The sequence below is a fragment of the Pinus tabuliformis genome, chromosome 7 (assembly GCF_031772625.1).
Source record: "Pinus tabuliformis cultivar Carrire ecotype Pingquan chromosome 7, CPIR1, whole genome shotgun sequence".
NCBI classification, from domain to species: domain Eukaryota; kingdom Viridiplantae; phylum Streptophyta; class Pinopsida; order Pinales; family Pinaceae; genus Pinus; species Pinus tabuliformis.
The window spans coordinates 522,946,032-522,965,277 of record NC_142293.1 but is presented as its reverse complement, the minus strand read 5'-3'; positions in this window follow the sequence as shown (position 1 = coordinate 522,965,277).

The window sequence follows — 19,246 nt, the reverse complement described above, 5'->3', positions numbered from 1 at the left end:
CTCTTGGAACAGATGTCAGGGAAATCGTGGAAGGAGGATATACATTTCCATCAGCAATTCCTGCAGATGCGGCAGGTAAAATGAAATATGAAACCAATGCCAAGGTTGTCACTCATTATTGGGAAGTTAGTCACAATCAAAATTTGTCAAAGTTATGCAACTCAAATCTGCCACATAAATATGGGACAAAATCATTCTAAGCTATGAAGGAGACACTCAGGTAAAACATGAAAAACTGCAAACTCTCAGAATTCAATATGAAACTCTCAAAATGCACAATGATGAAAGTATAGCTAGTTACTTCTTACAGATGAGATTGTTAATTGCATGAAAATTTTGGGTGAAGAGATAAAAGAAGTTACTTTAGTAGAAAAGGTTTTAAGATCCTTGTCTGCTAAGTCTGAATCAAAAGTATATGCCATAGAAGAAAAGCAGGATCTTCAGACTATTACTATGACACAACTGCATGGAGTCTTAACTGCTTTCGAGATGAGAAAAGGAGGTCTATCAGATATGAGAGAAGTCGTATTAAAAGCTTCAAGAAAAGAAGAACTCAATGAATCAGAAGGAGAATAAGAATCAAACTTTGTTAAGAACCTTCAACGGGGTTCTGTAAGATTCAGAGGTAAACTGCCTTTCAAATGTTTTGCTTGTGGAAGAGTCAGTCATTATGCTGCCAAATGTCCTCATAAAGATAAGGTTGACAAAGGTAAGGAATCTACAAAATGGAATAGAAAATAAAGTGTAAGTAAGAAGAGCTACTATACACATGAAGATAGCGATGGTTTATCAAATAGTGATGAAGATGAAAATAGTAATGACTATAGACTTCTAATGGCTTTTGAAGATGATGATTTCTTGGATGCTTTAGATGAAGATGACCTTTATGAAGAAATCTCTAAACTCAAAATCTGTTTAGAATAAAAGAATATGATTATAGATACTTTGACATTCCAATTTGCTGAAAGAGAAAAACACAATGAAAAAATGGAATGTGAAATTTTGGTTCTAAGAAAGGATATTGAGAAAACAAAAGCTCTCAATCTTAGATTTGCTAAAGGATCAGAAACCTTAAATGGAATTATCAAAGTGCAGTGTTCTCCTCTGATAAAGACAGGCCTTGGATATACTGAAGAAGCATCTCAAGCACAGAAGTCGTCAACCTCCACTAAAATCTATATTGATACAGCAAAGCGCAGTGAACAGTTTGACAATCGTCAGCAAAGGCATAAAGTAGATCACCAGGTAAATCGAGTTCAATCTACTTCAAGGATGAACAGAAGCTACAACCAATCTCCGGTAAATCATATCAATCTAATTCAAGAATGAATTTCAATAGAAACTACAATCACCAAGTCAATAGATTCGATAATCGCAGGAACTTCTTTAATGGCCAATGTTTTTCATGTCATAACTTTGGACACAAAGCTGCTCAATGTGTTGCTTACAAGACCATCATGACTAGAGAAGCATGAAATCAAAGGAATGTGATAGGGATCATGAAAAGGACCTACAATAACTTTTCTCTTCTTGAAAATGAAATAGAATGCTCTATCTGTAACAACTTCGGTCATGAAGAATCTAAATGCAGGAGTAAATTTCGTCAAACATCTCAAAAGGAGAAAACTTCATTAAGTCCCAAAATATGGAGAAAGAAAGAACCACAAACAAAAATATGTGATATAGCCTTGTATGCAGAAGGACAAGAAAATCAGTGGTACATCGACAGTGGATGCTCAAAACACAACAGGTGACAAAGAAAAACTTCATTAATATAATGCCTTAGAAAAGGAAGAGAAGGTCTCATTTGGAAATTACACTCTTGTTGTCATAAAAGGTAAAGGCTCTGTTCTCTTAAAATAAAAAGTTAAAGCTGGGAATGTTATGTATGTTGATGGTCTAAAGCATAACCTATTGAGTGTCAGTCAAATGTGTGATCAAGGAAATGAAGTAGTATTTCAATCAAATGGATGTGTGGTTCGTGAGCTTGATACAGGAGAAACAATGATCAAAGGTATAAGAACCCCAAACAACTTATACATACTCAAGGGAGGTCAACAACAGTGTTATCTAAGCAAAAATGATGAACACTAGCTATGGCACAGAAGATTATGGCATCTAAACTTCTCTCAAATAAGAAAAGCATGCATATTCTTGGTTGTTCGTGATCTTCCTGATATCAGCATTCCAAAAAATACAATATGAAAATCATGTCAATTTGGTAAGAAAACTAGAGCACATTTCCCTGAAAAGGAAGGATCAGCTAGTAAGCCTCTTGAACTTGTTCATACTGATTTATGTGGTCCATCAAGGAAAAAGTCACCTCGTGGAGAAGAATACTTTATATTGTTCATTGATGATTTTTCCAGGATGTGTTGGATAGGACTTCTAAAGCATAAAGATGAAGCATTTGAAAAATTCAAAGCCTTCAAAGCTTTGGTTGAAAATGAATCAGATCGAAAAATCAAATTTCTCAAATCTGATCGAGGAGAGGAATTTACCTCGGATGAATTCTTCGACTTTTGTGAATAACATGGAATAAAAAGGGAATTCTCCACCGCAAGGACTCCTTATAAAAATGGAGTGGTAGAAAGGATGAACATAAATGTTCAACAAATGGCTCGTGCTATGTTAGATGAGTCTAGAACTCCTGCAACCTTATGGGGTGAAGCTGCATTTGCTGTCGTCACTATTCTCAACAAAGAAAATGTTCAGGTAAACAGCACTCAAACTCCACATGGACTTTGGTATGGTAAGACTCCTACTGTAAAATACTTCAAAGTTTTTGGAAGCAAATGTTACATCAAAAGGACTAATGAAAAACTTGGTAAGTTTGAACCTAGAGTAGATGAAGGTATTCTCCTTGGTTACTCTTCCCGAAGTAAAGGATATAAATGTTATAATAAAAGACTTGGGAAAATCATTGAAAGTATTGATGTTGTGGTTGATGAAGCATGCAAAAATCCAAAACAAATAAAAACCGAAGATTATGAAGAAGATGAGGATTATCCTCCCACATCAAATTAGACTAATTCTGAAGAAGAAACCAACGAATCACTAGAAGAAGAGATAACAGTAGAAGAAAAGACTTCGTCCAGGTATGTTCAGGAAAATCATCCAGAAGCTCAAATCTTAGGAGAAAAAGGGGCAGGTGTGCAAACTAGAAGAACCATTGCCGAAGCTTCAAGCTATCTAGCATTACTATCTTCCATTAAACCTCAAAATGTAAATGAAACATGTAGAGATGAATGTTGGGTCAAGGAAATGAATGAAGAACTTGAGCAAATTGAGAAGAATAATACTTGGGAATTAGTTCCTAGACCTCATGATAAGAATATCATAGGAACTAAATGGATATTCAAAAACAAGCTAAATGAAAATGGAGAAGTTATTAGAAACAAGGCCAAACTTGTTTGTAAAGGATATGCTCAACAAGAAGGAATAGACTTTGAAGAAACTTTTGCACCTGTTGCTAGACTTGAAGCCATCAGAATGTTCTTTGCTCTTTCCAGTTTTCAAAAATTCAAAGTATACCAAATGGATGTAAAATCTGTCTTTCTTAATGGAGACTTAGAAGAAGAAGTCTATATTGAGCAACCAGACGGATTCATTCTTGGAAATGATGCAATGCTTGTATGCAGACTCAGAAAGGCTCTCTATGGTCTAAAACAAGCTCCAAGGGCATGGTATTACCGTCTTGACAAATATCTCCATCAACAAGGTTTTTCAAAGGGATCAGCTGATAGCAATTTATACACAAATATTGACAATAATAAATTGCTAATACTTGTTGTGTATGTTGATGATATCATTTTTGGTAGCAATGAAGAAGCCATGAGTCGAAATTTTGCTTTGATAATGCAGCAAGAATTTGAAATGTCCTTGCTTGGTGAGCTTACATATTTTCTTGGTCTACAAGTTCAACAAAACAAAGATGGTATCTTTCTGTCACAAACCAAATATCTCAAACAGATCCTGAAAAAGTATGGCATGGAAGATTCTAAACCAGTATGTACTCCAATGGTAACAGGATGCAGTCTCAGCTCAAAGGATGAATCAGCAGTGGTGCATCAACCAACTTATAGATCCATGATTGGCAGCTTACTTTATCTAACAGGTACCCGATCAGACATCATGCATGCAGTGGGAATAGTTGGAAGATTCCAAGAAAATCCAAAGGAATCACACCTTCAGGCAGTCAAAAGGATATTCAAATATCTTCAAGGAACATAGAACTTTGGTTTATGGTATCCTAGAGATATAGATCTTATACTTCATGCATATACAAATGCAGATTGGGCAGGAAGCGTTGATGATAGAAAAAGCATTAGTGGTGGTGCATTCTATATGGGTTCCAGATTAGTGTCTTGGTTCAGCAAGAAACAAAGCTCAATTGCATTATCTACAACTAAAGCAGAATATGTGGCTGCTGCATCTTGCTGCACACAACTCCTTTGGATGATGCAAACATTGCAAGACATTCAAATCACATGTACTCCACCCATCTCCATTCTATGTGATAATACAAGTGCCATCAGTATTTCAAAGAATCCAGTCATGCATTCTAAGACCAAGCACATACCCATCAAATATCATTTTCTACGTGAACATGTGCTTGAAAAAATGTCAAATTGGAGTATGTTCCCTCCAAAGAACAGATTGCTAATATATTCACTAAACCACTGCTTAGAGAGACATTTGAATATCTAAGACAGAAGCTGGGAGTAGTTGATGCGTCATCCTGCTATTGAAACCTATCTATTTCAGAGATAGGTGGTTATACGCGAGTTTCATGAAGCATAGTCGCGTACATACGCTGTTTTCTATGGATACAATCGTGTATATGTTGGTTTGAGGAAAAGCAGTGGAAGAAAGGGGTCTGATATGGTTCAGTGGATTATCTACTCTGCTTGATGATGGTTATAATCTATGGATGACATGTGGAAATGGCTTGGTACTCATAAGATGTTGTTTAGAAGTAATTTTTTTTTTATCCTAATTTGATGTGTATCCAATTGATGATGATGCCTTGATACTTCTTGCTGATATATGCATGATCAGATCTGACAATGAATAGATGGAGCAGGTTCAGGGGGAGTGTTGTTGGGAAAAGTATCCAATACAGAATGACCCTATCCCACTCTAAGGGTGATAGTACCTCAGCAACAATTAAAGCAAAGCTATTCGAGATTACTTCTTTATGAGATGTAAGAGAGAGGAGAAAGAGATCCACTAACCGTTATCTTCCGCTAATGATTGATCCAATCTTCCCTCTTTGCTGCTTGCTCCCAGCTCCTTGCTCTTTCACTGGCCCAGCTACACAAAGATCCTGCAAAATGACAAGAGAGGGAAACTACAAGAAGCATACATTCATAATTGATTCAAGGATTAGAATAAATCAAATATACAAGTATCAATACGCCGTTGAGACACATGCATATAGAAGAACCTCAAATGCTTTATTAATGGAAGAAGTAAAGTTCAGGAAGTGATACAACCATAAAAGGCCCAATCCAGCATCACCTCCCAGCAGAAAGAAATCTCCTCTTCACCTCCTTCAAGCAAATCACCCAATAGTTCTATACTCAAACCAACAACACTTCCTTACATTCACAAGATTCCAACCTCCCTAGACCTCATGAGAGAGCTCTATATATAGGAGTTTTGGAGAAAGGATGAGTCAGCTTGAGGCTGGCATGAAGCTGACTAGTGTCCTCTCCCACTTCAGTTATTCTTCAGTTCTTGAGTCCACTTGGAGGTTCTTGCTTCCACTTGGAGATCTAGACCCTCTTACTCATCACTAGGCGAATTCCCTGATCCAAGTGTCATTTTGGAAGCTTCCTGGGCATTGACACCTTGAGGAATGACTGTGCCACTTGGCCAATCTCGCCCAGCGCAGGTAGCCTTCATTAAAGTTGACATTCAGCGCAGGTACATAGTGGAGGAGTTGACATTCAGCGCAGATGCTCAGTGGAGCAGTTGACATGATCCAGAATTAGCTTGTTTTTGAGTGTTTTCAGGTGGAGAACTGATATTCAGTGCTGTGGTTTGCTGACCTTGTTCCTCTAGGGGTAGGAACAACATGTTTAGGGACTTTGGATCCCTTAGATTATTGACATTTCATGCTTCATGCTGTAAGGCACAAAAATGTCTATAACAGTTGCCCCCTAAAGTATGAGGTCGTTTATCGGGTGAAATGCTTTATCAGGAGGATCCGAAGTTCATTCAATCGCTGAGAGGTGACCTGTAATAAAATACAATACAATACATTATTTTTCATTCTGCTTTCATGATCTAGCTGAGGCGGGCATTCCCATGCTCAGCTTTATAAATTCATTTTGGTACATAGAACAGACGATCGTCTGATGGTAGACTGATAATTCTCTGTTGAAATTATCATCCTTTGAGTAGGATGATCATCTGTTGCAATGATGTACATATCAAATGTCTTTATATTTCCTGAATATATATCGCAACCCGGATGGATGAAACTAGATCCGGGGTCTTCAAACTCGTTCGATCTTCACTCTAAGTACAAGTCGATCCATGTGAGAATTGCGCTGAAGTCGAACATGGAAAGACATCGCTTGATTACTGGTCAATAATGTAAACCGTTAACAAGCACGAGAGGAATCACCGATAATGATAATGACCCTCAAGGTACTGCAGTACAATTCGCGTGGTCTGAATAAAGGACTTGGCGTCGAACACCACGCAAAATCTTCTGGTCGAAGGTCATTAAAATATACCTGTCGCCGGAAGTGAGAAACTTGCCATTGAGGCATGCAAGCTTCAAAGTACTGGGGGGTTTGTCCCTAGATCAACTTCTTGGATAATGTGCTGAAGTCAACAAGAAGCGATCCGTCAAAGGAGGGCCTTAATGAATCCCACATCAGTGACACGGAACGGAGCTAATGATTTTAGTGGAGGTGAAAACAATCTATGAAATATGATTCAGGGTGGCGATCATGGGTGGATGAAGGATAATGTATGGCAGTGGATGGGACACGGTTGACTCTTTCTGAACAACATCTCTTGAACATATAACGACACTGATGTGATGGATCGGTAGCATTACCCCAAATGTGGATGGTTTGGCGAAGACCATGGTGATGAGACCGGTGAATGAAACAACCCAACCCGATGTGATACGGAGGACAAAGTGTCATGTTCAAGAGCGACTTGCTACCATTAAAGCTTTGAGGTTCTCCCAATTTTTCCCCAGTCATTTCTGACCAGTGCCTCTTTATTTTTTTCAAGCTTGAGGAGGATAACATATGCTTGTTCTATAACCTGCCCTTCGGGCAAGCCCATCGCTATGTTTTAACGAGCCTAGCGATAGGGAAACTTGTTCTCGTCTAAAGACAAGTTTGTCGCTATTTAATCATTTTAACGAGTCTAACGACAAGGAAAACTCGGTCCTTTTCATTTTTAGAGAGTCTGAAAAGGTACAGAAAGTCAACTCCAAAATTCCTTTTTCGTCATCTAATCCCTTAAGTCCGAAAAAGTATAAAACAATATAGAAGGGATGAGTTTTCGATAACTTTAACGAGCCGAATAAAACAAGCGCTCGACCTTTTTGTGCAATAATCCCTCAGGTCCAAAAATATTAAAATCTAGAAGAGGGATAGCTCTTCTGGTCACTTTTAACAAGCTGGAAGGCCAAAACTCGGCAAACTTTTCATATTTTACGAGTCAGGAGAAAAGAGCTCAAAGAAGACTCGTCTTTTGAGGAACGAGTGATAAACAGGGATAGCAGCAGATTCCAGGTACAGGTTGGAATTTTCCAATCACGGCAGTGTCACAAGGATGGCTAGGTGAGATCACTCTTCGCAGCTGTTCCTCAAAATGGGTAAACAATCATATGGAGGTGAACGATTGGCCAAATGAAATGGAAGTGGCAGGTGCAAAACACGACCAAGGCTTTTTATGGCTAATAAATTTACGATCACAATGGTTAATTACCGGTACTGGGTTCATTTTTTAAAGAGCTTGAATGCGCCAAAACACTGCTCATTCTTATGTTTATTTTTTAACGAGCATGAGCTATGTGCTAAAACTGCTCGGATCTTCGCTTTTCTATTTTTTAACGAGCATAAATTCCGCGGTAAAACTGCTCGATTTTATGGTCAAATTTTGATTTTTTACCATCACTAGCTTTTCTCTTTTCAAGTATAGTACTGCATTTTCAATTGTTGCAACAAACTTTGTTAGAAATGAATAATATTTGCATGAAAATGAGATTATAACCCTAATATTTCACTTTGAACTACGTAAAAAGCCATTAAAAGGTGTTTTTACCTCTCATTTACCATTTCATTTGCATTTGGTTTGTTGGAGCTCTGGAGGTGCCTCTTCTTCCTTGATTTTCACCAGCTGATTCCGGGAGATTCTGCGGACGATTTTCGGCGCCGTCTGGACTAGGTAGGGGCTAAACCCTAGCTCTTTCTTTTCATGGTTTCATTTTCCAGTTTTAGGCCTGTTTTTCAGTGTTTCTGAGCCCCAGGGGTTTTGCAAAAACGCCCTAGCTTCAGCGCAGGTTCCCCTTTCGAAACCTGCGCTGAATGTCAAGCTGCCTTAAGGCAGCCTGACCTTCAGCGCGGGAGGGATACTCTCTGCCTGCGCTGGGCTCAGAAAACTGATCTTGTAGGTCCTTTTTTTGATGATTTTTCGCCAGTTTTTCACCAAAATCAGGAACTTACTCCTTCTCTTGTTTGCTTTGCAGGGAACTCTGAACAAAATGTCCCTTACATGGCGAGAACGAGAACATGAAGAGGAGGACATGATTGCCCTCCATGACCCGGTCACGGTGAACGCGCTGCAGAACTGTGGCCTGCTGAAGTTTTTCCGTATCTCTAGTATGAGAGCACAGATTTATTTGCTGCAGTATATGCTTGATGCTTGGGATCCTGTTAACCAAGTATTCCAGATTAGGGGAAAGTCCATCCCCTTGACCATAGAGGACATGTACTTCTTGACTGGATTGTCAAGACGAGGTGCCCCCATTTCCTTGTCAGGTACGGCCCGGGGGACCGATTCCACCAGAGATTATGTCCGCCAGTATTGCAGGGAAGGTTCTCAGCCGAGCAGAGACGACAAGATTGTTATCCGTGAGATTACTGATCGGGCTCTCAGGTCCATTCTGTACACTATTGGTAGGATGGCTGGCAGCGCAGCTCTACATGTTGCTAACAGATCTTATATGCAGCACGCCTTGGAGTGTCTCCAACCGAAAGTATTCAACTGGTGTGATGCAGTACTTGTTCAGATGAAAAGTCAATTGACCAAGTTAAAGGACGGGAAGCTGAAGAACTTTGGATTTGGTTCTATTCTGACTGCCTTCGCCTTGGAGAAAATCCCACTGATGCAGCCTCAGTACATCATACTCGACTTGCCTTCTCCGACCGAGCCACGCATGCAGAGGTGGGTCGACCACATGTCCAGGCATGCTGGTCAACCTCAGATTACTTTTACTGAGGCCTTCTTCAGGTGGTTCGAGCGCCAGGAGATGGCGTTTTCTGAGTATCCATATGTGGGTATGGATTTCCGAGGTGATCCGGATTTGGTGCTACCGGATGGCGAACAGTGGGGCGCCATTGGTAAAATCCTTGACCATATTACTGTTTATTGTTCTTATTTATAATGTTGTTGTGCTTTATTCTATCAAGACTTTTAATTGTACTCTTGGGTGCATGCAGATATTGGTCATGTTCGTCCACCAGTTCGTCCGAGACCGCCAGTTGCTGCCCCGGCAATGGAGCCTGCTAGGAGAGCTGTTATTCGCGACCTTGACGATACTGAGACCCTTACAGCTGTGCAGGAGCAGGTTGAGAGCCTTACTCGTGGTCTTCTGGATGTACAGATTGACGAGTTACCTTTACAGCTGCAGCGGCATATTATCGGTGTGCCTAGACGATGGACTCGTCTCTTGCGCATGATTGCACAGGCCGTGACGTACTATCATGAGCACCACTAGGCTAGGGTGCCCCCTAGCATCTTTTTGAGTTTTTAGGTCATATGACCAATTTTGTCTTGGTTACAGAACATTATGTATGAACTATATAAACAGCTTATATATATTTTGATTTTCGAGTTTTATTCTGGTTGATTTATGTGATCCATATGTACAATCTTTGATGATGTGTCCCTTTTATAAATGTTGCAAATGTCTATCTAACACATAGTTTCCTAATGAGTCAGTTAATGTGTTTAAGTTTCTTGAAATATGTTGATATTGAATTGAATCAAATCGTCTTTCCAAGATCTTAACCCTTAGGAACATGCGATAAATAGCTGGATTGCGAACAGAATATATACCATTGAATTGTAGTATTACGAGCTGTGAGTCTAGCCTGACAATTAGTCGGCGTATGCCACGTGTGATGGCATCAGAGAGTAGTTCTATCAACGCGCTATACTCAGCGATGTTATTCGTCGATTGCCCAATACATACACCTCTGAAACTTACTAACTCGCCGCTTGGATCAAAAATGGCCCAGGCTGCGGAGGATAGGTTCCGCGAACTACGACTCGCTCCGTCAGCATATCCAACACATGTCTCCAGAAGGTTCGACATCTGCAATAAATGAAAAGGTGGATCACTTGACCAGAACAAATACTTTTAGCGAAAACAAAATACAACAAAAGCATGCAGGTTACTATTTAAGCATAGTAACGCTTGAGGTACAGCCCGTTGCGGGGCTGCGCCAGTGGAATTCCGTCGTAATCCATTAACTCGTAGGCTCCTTTTGCTAAAACCCTTTTAACAATATAGGGGCCCATCCATAAGGACTTGAATTTCCCTGCTCCCAATTTATCGGATTCTTGGTCATAAAGCAAGACCAAATCACCTTCTGAGAAGACACGGGGTTTGACACTTTTGTCAAACTGAGCCTTGACTCGTTTCTTATGGGCTTCATTAGCCAAAGCGGCATCACGACGGGTTTCTTCCAATTGGATTAATTCCAAGAAACGAGCCTCTTCTTCTGAAGTTCCAGGGAGGAGATCAATTGCGAGTTTAAGCGACGAAATTTCGCACTGGATTGGCAAGACTGCCTCCAGGCCGTACACCAGTTGAAAAGGTGTGAACTCGATTGCATTCTTTACCGATGTTCGGTAAGCCCACAAGGTTGAGTACAGGATTAGGTTCCACCTTCTTTTATGAACCCCGATCATCCTTTGCAACATACGCTTCAGGACCTTGTTGATTGCCTCAACTTGTCCGTTGGCTTGCGGATAATATGGGGTAGAGCTATCGTGAGATAGCCCTAGCTTGGCAGCTAATTCGACCATCATGTGATTGCGAAAATGCGACCCATGATCTGTAACTATAGCCTGTGGTATGCCGAACCTAGAGACTACATGATTGAAAAAGAAAAGGGCAGTTGTTTCACCAGTGTTATCCAATGTAGGCATCGCCTCGGCCCATTTGGTAAAATAGTCAACAGCGACTATAATATACCCATGCCCCCCCGATCGAGGTGGGGTTACATTGCATGAAATCGATGCCCCACTTGGCGAAGGGCCCAACAGCAACTATTGGCTGTAAAGGTGCGGGTGGTCGTCTGGTTTTGCTATCAAAAATTTGACAAGCATGGCAACTTCTGACTGCGGTTATGCAATCTTTAAACATGGTTGGCCAGAAGTATCCTGCTCGTAAGATTTTTTGTGCTGTTGCATATCCAGACTGATGCCCCCCACACGCGCCTGAATGACATTCATTCAGGGCTTTTTCGGCCTCCTCATGGGTAAGGCACCTCCTCAGAACTGTATCGACACCACGACGGTAAAGTGTATCACCGACGATCATGTAGTCTTTTGATTGGTATCGTATACGTTTTTGTTCGGAGCGAGAGGTGTTTGGCCTGAACTTTTGGGTTTGGAGATAAACTATGATATCTCCATACCATTCATCGCTTACAGATATCAGAAATAAACTTTCGTCCACGATTGACTCTTCCGATGTTTCATCGTTGGACGACGATGGGAGATCGCATAACAATTTTGCGAAAACTAGAGCTTTCTTTGATTTGGATTTTACAAATTCCAGATCAAACTCTTGAAGGATCGCTATCCATTTTGAATATTTGCCTCCCAGCAACTGTCGCGACAGTATATAAGTCATCGGGTTGCAATCTGACAAGATGGTAGTTTTCCGAAAGAGGACATAATGTCGAAACCTTTGAATCGCTTGAACAGCTGCAAGCGCTAGTTTTTCAACATAAGAATATTTACTTTCTGTATCATTTAAGTTTTTACTTAAATAATAAATAGGATGTTCAATTCCATCGACTTCTTGAACTAAAACCATTGCAATGGTCGTATCCATTGCAGCCAGATACAGGTTAAAATCTCTTTGATAGTCCGGGGCGTACATTAATGATGCTTTTACTAGACAATCTTTCAGAGCATCAAAGGAAGCTTGCGCTACCTGGTCCCAGACAAAAGGTACATCCTTTTTTAAAAGACGAGTATAACCCTTAGCAAGTTCTGCGTAATTTGGAATGAACCTCCTCAGAAAGTTTGCTTTCCCTTGGAGTTTCTGAATCTGAAGCAAATATGAAGGTGGAGGCAAATTAATGATTGCCTGAACCTTACAGGGGTCGAGACGAATCCCATCCTTAGAGACTACAAAGCCAAGTAAACGACCAGAACCGACGCAAAACACACATTTGTGTGGATTGAGTCTTATCTTGTAGTGTCGACAACGTAGAAATATCGCTCTTAAATGCTGCGGATGATCAGTCCGCTTTCACGAATGAACCGGAAGGTCATCGAGATAAGGTTGAACAATGTTCTTGATGTCATGGAAGGCATAATTCATCGCCCTCTGAAATGTCGCCCCTGCGTTCTTCAAACCAAAGGGTAATTTTCGACAAGCGAATGTGCCCCACGGACAAATAAATGCAGTCTTTGAATGGTCCTGTGGGCGGATATTTATTTGATTATACCCGGAAAATCCATCCATAAATGAAAAGATTTCACATCCGGTGCATTCATCAATTATCTGGTCGATGAAGGGTGTAGGGTAGTTGTCCTTCGGACAAGCTTGGTTTACATCCCTATAATCAACACACACTCTAATCGTTCCTTGTTTCTTCATAACAGGGACAATATTCGATACCCAATCGGTTAGAGGAACCGGGTAGATGAATCCAGCATGGAGAAGTTTTTCAACTTCTGCCTTAATGGCCGCGGCTTTCTTGGGGTGCACCTGCCGAAGCCGTTGTCTTACTGGTTTGACATCAGGATACATTTTAATTTCATGTTCAACGATACTCGAGTCAATGCCTGGCATTTCATCATATGACCAAGCAAAGACATCTCTGAATTCGCGGAAAAGAGCGTTATATATTTCCAGTTCTGAAGGGGAACAACCTTTGCCAACATAAATATTCTCTACAACATCTGTTTTAGTCGAGATATTTATGGCTATAGTCTCTTCAATATTGGATAGGTTTCGCTCGGAATCCACCGTGTTTACAGTATTTGTTAGGAACTCAAATACTGAAGGGTGATAAAGGTCACTTTGAGTATCTTCTTCATATTCCGGAAGAAGGGAACGATGGTGGTGATCATTCCATGGTGCCCCCTCAATCATCATTGATTGTAAGATTCCTTCGTCAGTCCCATGTACTTTCGACCAAGGATCTAATGGGGTTCCATATTCTCTAGACCTATCTACCCAAACGCTTGATGAGCGTTGATTTGGGTTCGCCTCCCATGCTTGAAACATTGATTGCTACAATATTTCTAAAGGGCTTGGGGGCAAAACCATTGAACGATCCATGTCGACCTTCGTGGAAGATATCATGTTGCAGGTTGCTACAAACGGTACATTCCCTATATAAATAGGAGGTGGTAGCGCGAAAGTTCCCATCAATGTGGGGTCTTTCAATAATCCTACTCCGGTATCTTGAATTGAATGGTTGCTATCATGGATCATGGGAATGCTTCCTGTAACTTGTGAACCATTAGGGAGGAAATTCTGTTGGTCGACGATCGTAATCCCTCCTTCAAATGGGAATGCGATCTTCCTAAAATAAGTCGACACGACAGCTGCCATGGCATAAATCCATGGTCTACCCAGTAGGATGTTATAGTCAAGATTTCCATCAATGACTTCTACATCAATTTCTACTGTTTTTCCTCCTAGTTCAACTTTCAAGTTATTAAGGATACCGTATGGGGTATAAGTCCTTCCGTCGAAATATTTTAATGTTGTCGATGATCGTGACAAGGTTGGAGATCCTAAAGTTTTCCAGCAACTCATCGACATAATACATGTCGATGCTCCCTCATCAATTATTGTTCTGTGAACAGTTTTGTTGAGTGCTTTCACTTGAATAAGGAAAGCTAGTTGAGCTGGTAACTGAGGATCATATCCTTTGTGATCAAAGGATACAAGATTGGAATCCTTAGGATCAACCCCACCAATTGCTGATAACAATGCCTGCCTTTGGGATGGACAATTTTGTAGTACTTCAAGAGTCGACATAGCGGATGGCGATTGTGCCAAATCTTCCACTATGTTATAATGCTACGCCGCTCTGGCGCGAGGATTAAATGTCGACTTGTGAACTACACCCTTTGGTGGTTTTATTGTTAATTCAGGGATGGTGGGCGTTATAACTTCTGTCGAAGTTGTTGTCGAACTACTTGGTTGATCTTTACCTTTTTCGTTCGACAGCTGAGGATTCCCATAATCTTTGTTCCTTGTCGAAATCAAAGCATCATTCTGCTGTTTTGAAACCGACAACATAAGGACTTGCGACGGGGAAGCATTTCCACTATCAACCAGATTTTGACCTGGGTTGGGAAATGGATTAGTTAACACAGCTGAGGTTTGGGAACTTTTAAAGAACCTCTTTAACTCAGCTTTGAATGGGCAATCCTTTGTGTTATGATCCTTATCATCACATATTAGACATGGATAATTTTGTTTCCCTTTCCCAGGAGGGTTCGAAGAATTCTTTCCAGGGGATGACTCACCCTGTTTCTTCTTCTTCCCTTTGTTTTGTTTCTTCTTGCTTCCTGGTTGATTGGTTTCTTTGCCTCTATCTTCTGATACGGCATTTACTTCCGAAGCAAGAATTTCTTCTTTTGCATTTTGATCCGAATTCTTACGGGCTTTCTTTGACGAAGCCTTTATCGATTTCGCGTTTGCCGTGCCAATCACACCGTCACCGGCATGAGAGTCACTATTTGATTTAGGAGGGGGAGGAATTGAAAACTCTGGTCTAGGGGCGTCAGGTATTTTTTCATAGAGTGTGCCGGACTGAGTATAAACTAAGTCCAAATACTGTGCACGAGCAATCACTTTCTCCTCTGTTACGACTCCCCCCTTGGCCACATCTTCCGTAATAGCCGGAAGTAACGACTTTATAAACCATTCAGCTAATAATTGATTGGGAACATATGTTTTCACCATCCTACGACGACGATGCCACTCATGTATATGATCAGATATATGGGTGGCAGTAGTCTGCTTGAAGTTGGTTAATATTTTTGTTCCCGTTTCATACCTTATCGGTAATTGAAAATGTGTTAGGAAAGTCGTGGCTAGGGAACTAAAATTGTCGAAAGAGGCTCTTGGCAATTCAATATACCATTTAGCTGTTGGACCTGTCAATGTCCTCTGAAAAAGGCGAAGCCTTATCGAATCGTCGTTTAGGGTGTTCGAAGAACACCACAGATGAAAAGTCATCACGTGATTCGATGGGTCTTCACCTGGATTTCCATTGAATTTAGGAATGTCAGAATGAAGTTTATGAGGAATCGCTGGCCACCAATGGGCATAAGCAATCGGATCGTTGGTTAACCGGTGTAAATCAGGTAACTCTAAAGTTACCACGAATGGTAACTGTTGATTCAGGTTAGGCGAAGCGTAACCAGGGTACGATGGAATCGCTTGAGCAGTGGGTCTTTGCATACCAGCATAATGTAATTGATGTTGGTATGACTGATACGGTTGGTGGACTTGACCACTGTAAAGTGGTTGGTTTTGACCGTTTTGGAGATACGGTTGTCCACTGTTCGCAAATATCTGCTGCTCAGAACCTTGGTACACTTGCTGGAATTACGGTTGTTGGTATTGTACAAGCCATGGTTGTGACACCATGTTTTGTTGTGCTATGATAACCGCTGGACCAAGGTGTGGGGTAATTGTACCCGTTTGGACCTGTGTCGCCCCACCAGTTGGCGATTGTGGTTGTGACCCATGATCAAGTGGCTGTTGCATTACAACCTGAGAAATCTGAGGTTGGCATGCAACAGGTATCGCTTGAACTTGTGACATTGTTACAATAGCCGGTGTGGTTGGGATGTTCGTCATAGGTACACACTGTTGCATAGAATATACAACCCTTGGTTGTTGAGGTAGCATAGGTACCCAACTACTTGACGCAATTCCAGTATAACCTGAACATTGTTGTGAACTCACGTATGGGTACCCTCCCGGAGGGGGTAATGAAAGGGCATATTGCCCCCCATACGGTATCAATCCCGAACTCAAGGGGATTGATTGCCCAGATTGACCTCCAAATGGATCAATTTGGCGAGTTTCAACATAAGAGTTGCCGGGTATTACTCCGGATGAACAAACTGGAACAGACCATACTGTCGAAATAGTCCCTTGGTGGACTCCTTCTAGCTGTTGTGAGCTAGTTGGGACAGCTGGTATGCCGGCAAACATTGTCGGAGTGACGGCAGGGGCTTCTGCTGTCACTGTGTCATTTGACACAGTCCTAGATGATGACGGTTGTTCAGACATCTTAAGTCTATCCAATAGATTGCCTAGTGATTCTATAGGAACTTCCACTTGTGGTTGATTAACCTCTGATGAAGGAAAGAGAGTGACCCCGACTCCAAAATGAGTTGGAGTACTTGCTTGCGGATCCTCTGCAATTTCCTCTATTGCAATCAAACCCGGTGGAAGAGGAAGACCGTCAGGTCCGTAAAATATTTTTGGTGCCGAAGAAGTGGTTGATTCGACAGCGACAGTTGTTTGAGGAACAAAACTCTCTGGACCGGTTACAGATGGAACTGGTTCAGTTATACAAGTATTTGCCCCCAGACTAGGATCAGTATTACTGTCCTTTTGTGGCTGTTGAACTTCTTCTATAGAGGCAGGGTTTCCAGAAATGTTAGGAGTAACCGGAACCTCAGATGTAGTCGGAACACTTGTTCTAACTTTTAAAGGAGATTTTGAACCGGTTAAACGAGTTCGCTTTGTCCGTACTATTTTCGATTCCGGAGACAAAGACGGTTGACTCGTAAGCCTCCGCGAACGACGGGGTTTCAATTGACTTTCTTCCACGATTGCGGATTACTCGATCAACCAAAATATTAAAAGGGGAAATTTGTGTTTCCGAATTGAATGAATTTTATTAGACGCTTTTTAGACACAACTTGCTTTTTCACTTTTTAAGATTCGAGAAAAAGCTAAAGATGACTCTAGTCTCCTTCGATGTTTTAACGAGCCCGAAGTGAAAAATGCTCGGATGGACTTTTTCAGTTATAGAGTTTGAAAAAGGCCAAAAGAAACTGCTCTGGAGTTCTAGGCAGAGGGTGTGCCAAACTTTTCGCAAAACCACAGAATACGTTTTACGGTACGGGTGGTCGATCTTCGTGAATGCTGTGTTCACTGCATTGCGATCAGTAGGGCGGCCGACACGGCTTCCTATGGATAAAAGAGATATGCCTATAGGGGTCTCCCAATATATACGCGACGGTACGTGGGAGCACCAGTCCGTATTAGTGCCACCGACTCTCAGGAGGAATCACCCACCTTCGTCGAGATCGACAGTCACTACGTTTAACGACGCCGGAACACGTCTCTAGCTTAAACCTCTATGTGTTTGTGTTATGTTTCAAAGCGTTGTTAGGTTCATTCAATATATTTTAAGTTGATCTTTATTAAAGTTTGCCTTTCAAGGTTCATCGCGAGATGTTTTGATACAAATTCCTAAATGCAGTCTAAGATGAGAAGCAAGCTTTTTCAATCTTTTCGACTTATGAAAATCTTAACTACTGAGGGAAAAGAGAGACAAAATATTTTCACACAGATCAAAGAGCACTCACTAATGCACTTTTTCCTAAATCAACAAGCAAACTTTTCAAATGCAAAATGCAAAATGCAGATATTTCTTTTCTCTTTCTTAATGTTTGTGCGATACAAAAAGAAAGCTGTTGTATAACTTTGAATTCAATTTCAAGTGAAAGCAAACAAGTTTGTCCAAAATCAAAAGACACCTTAAGATTTACTTGTTTCGACACTAGAAATATGTAAACTCAAACCATATGACGAAAGCAAAAGCTCAATCAGCTATGAACAGTAAACAAACTAACTCTTAAGATCAAAACGACACTTTATCACAGGTCTAGATCTAAGAGGCCACAGCAAGACTAGTTCACTTTCGTTATGGGAAACTGCAAATGATATAAGAAATACACAAAGAACAAATACAGTTTCTTTATACAACCGAGGTGGAATAGTGGCAAGGAAAGTTGGTTTCAGATAGGTACATTGACTGGTAACAGGCTGCAAAAACAAGGGTGAAAACAGGGCAAGAAACAGCAGGAAACCCCAGTAGCACAAGGAAAGACTGGTTCAGCGCAGGTAGTACACTGTCAGTTTGACATTCAGCGCAGGTAGCCCCTTCGGGAACTGCGCTGAAATGCAGACAGCCTTCACACAGCCTGCACTGAAGAACGAAACTTTCGTTTCTCTTGGTTTCCGGGTCACAGATTGCTCAAAAATTCACAGTTTTTGGCCAAATCATAAGCTATCAGTCAAGTACACACTAAGCGATGAAAAGGAGGATGAAAAGCTATCACTAAGAGCTATTTAGAGTCCTTGTGGATCAGCTCTTCAAATCATAAACTTGCCCAGAAACTGAGCTAGAGTAGCTTCCCTCTACTTTGCATTTGAAAGATCCAAATGCAGTTCGATTCGGTACTCCCTTTGTTTATGAAATGAATAGCAAAAACACAAACAACCAACAAGATACGATCCCCAGCGGATTCGCCAATTTGTTGTTGGGAAAAGTATCCAATACGGAATGACCCTATCCCACTCTAAGGGTGATAGTACCTCAGCAATAATCAAAGCAAAGCTATTCGAGATTACTTCTTTATGAGATGTAAGAGAGAGGAGAAAGAGATCCACTAACCGTTATCTTCCGCTAATGATTGATCCAATCTTCCCTCTTTGCTGCTTGCTCCCAGCTCCTTGCTCTTTCACTGG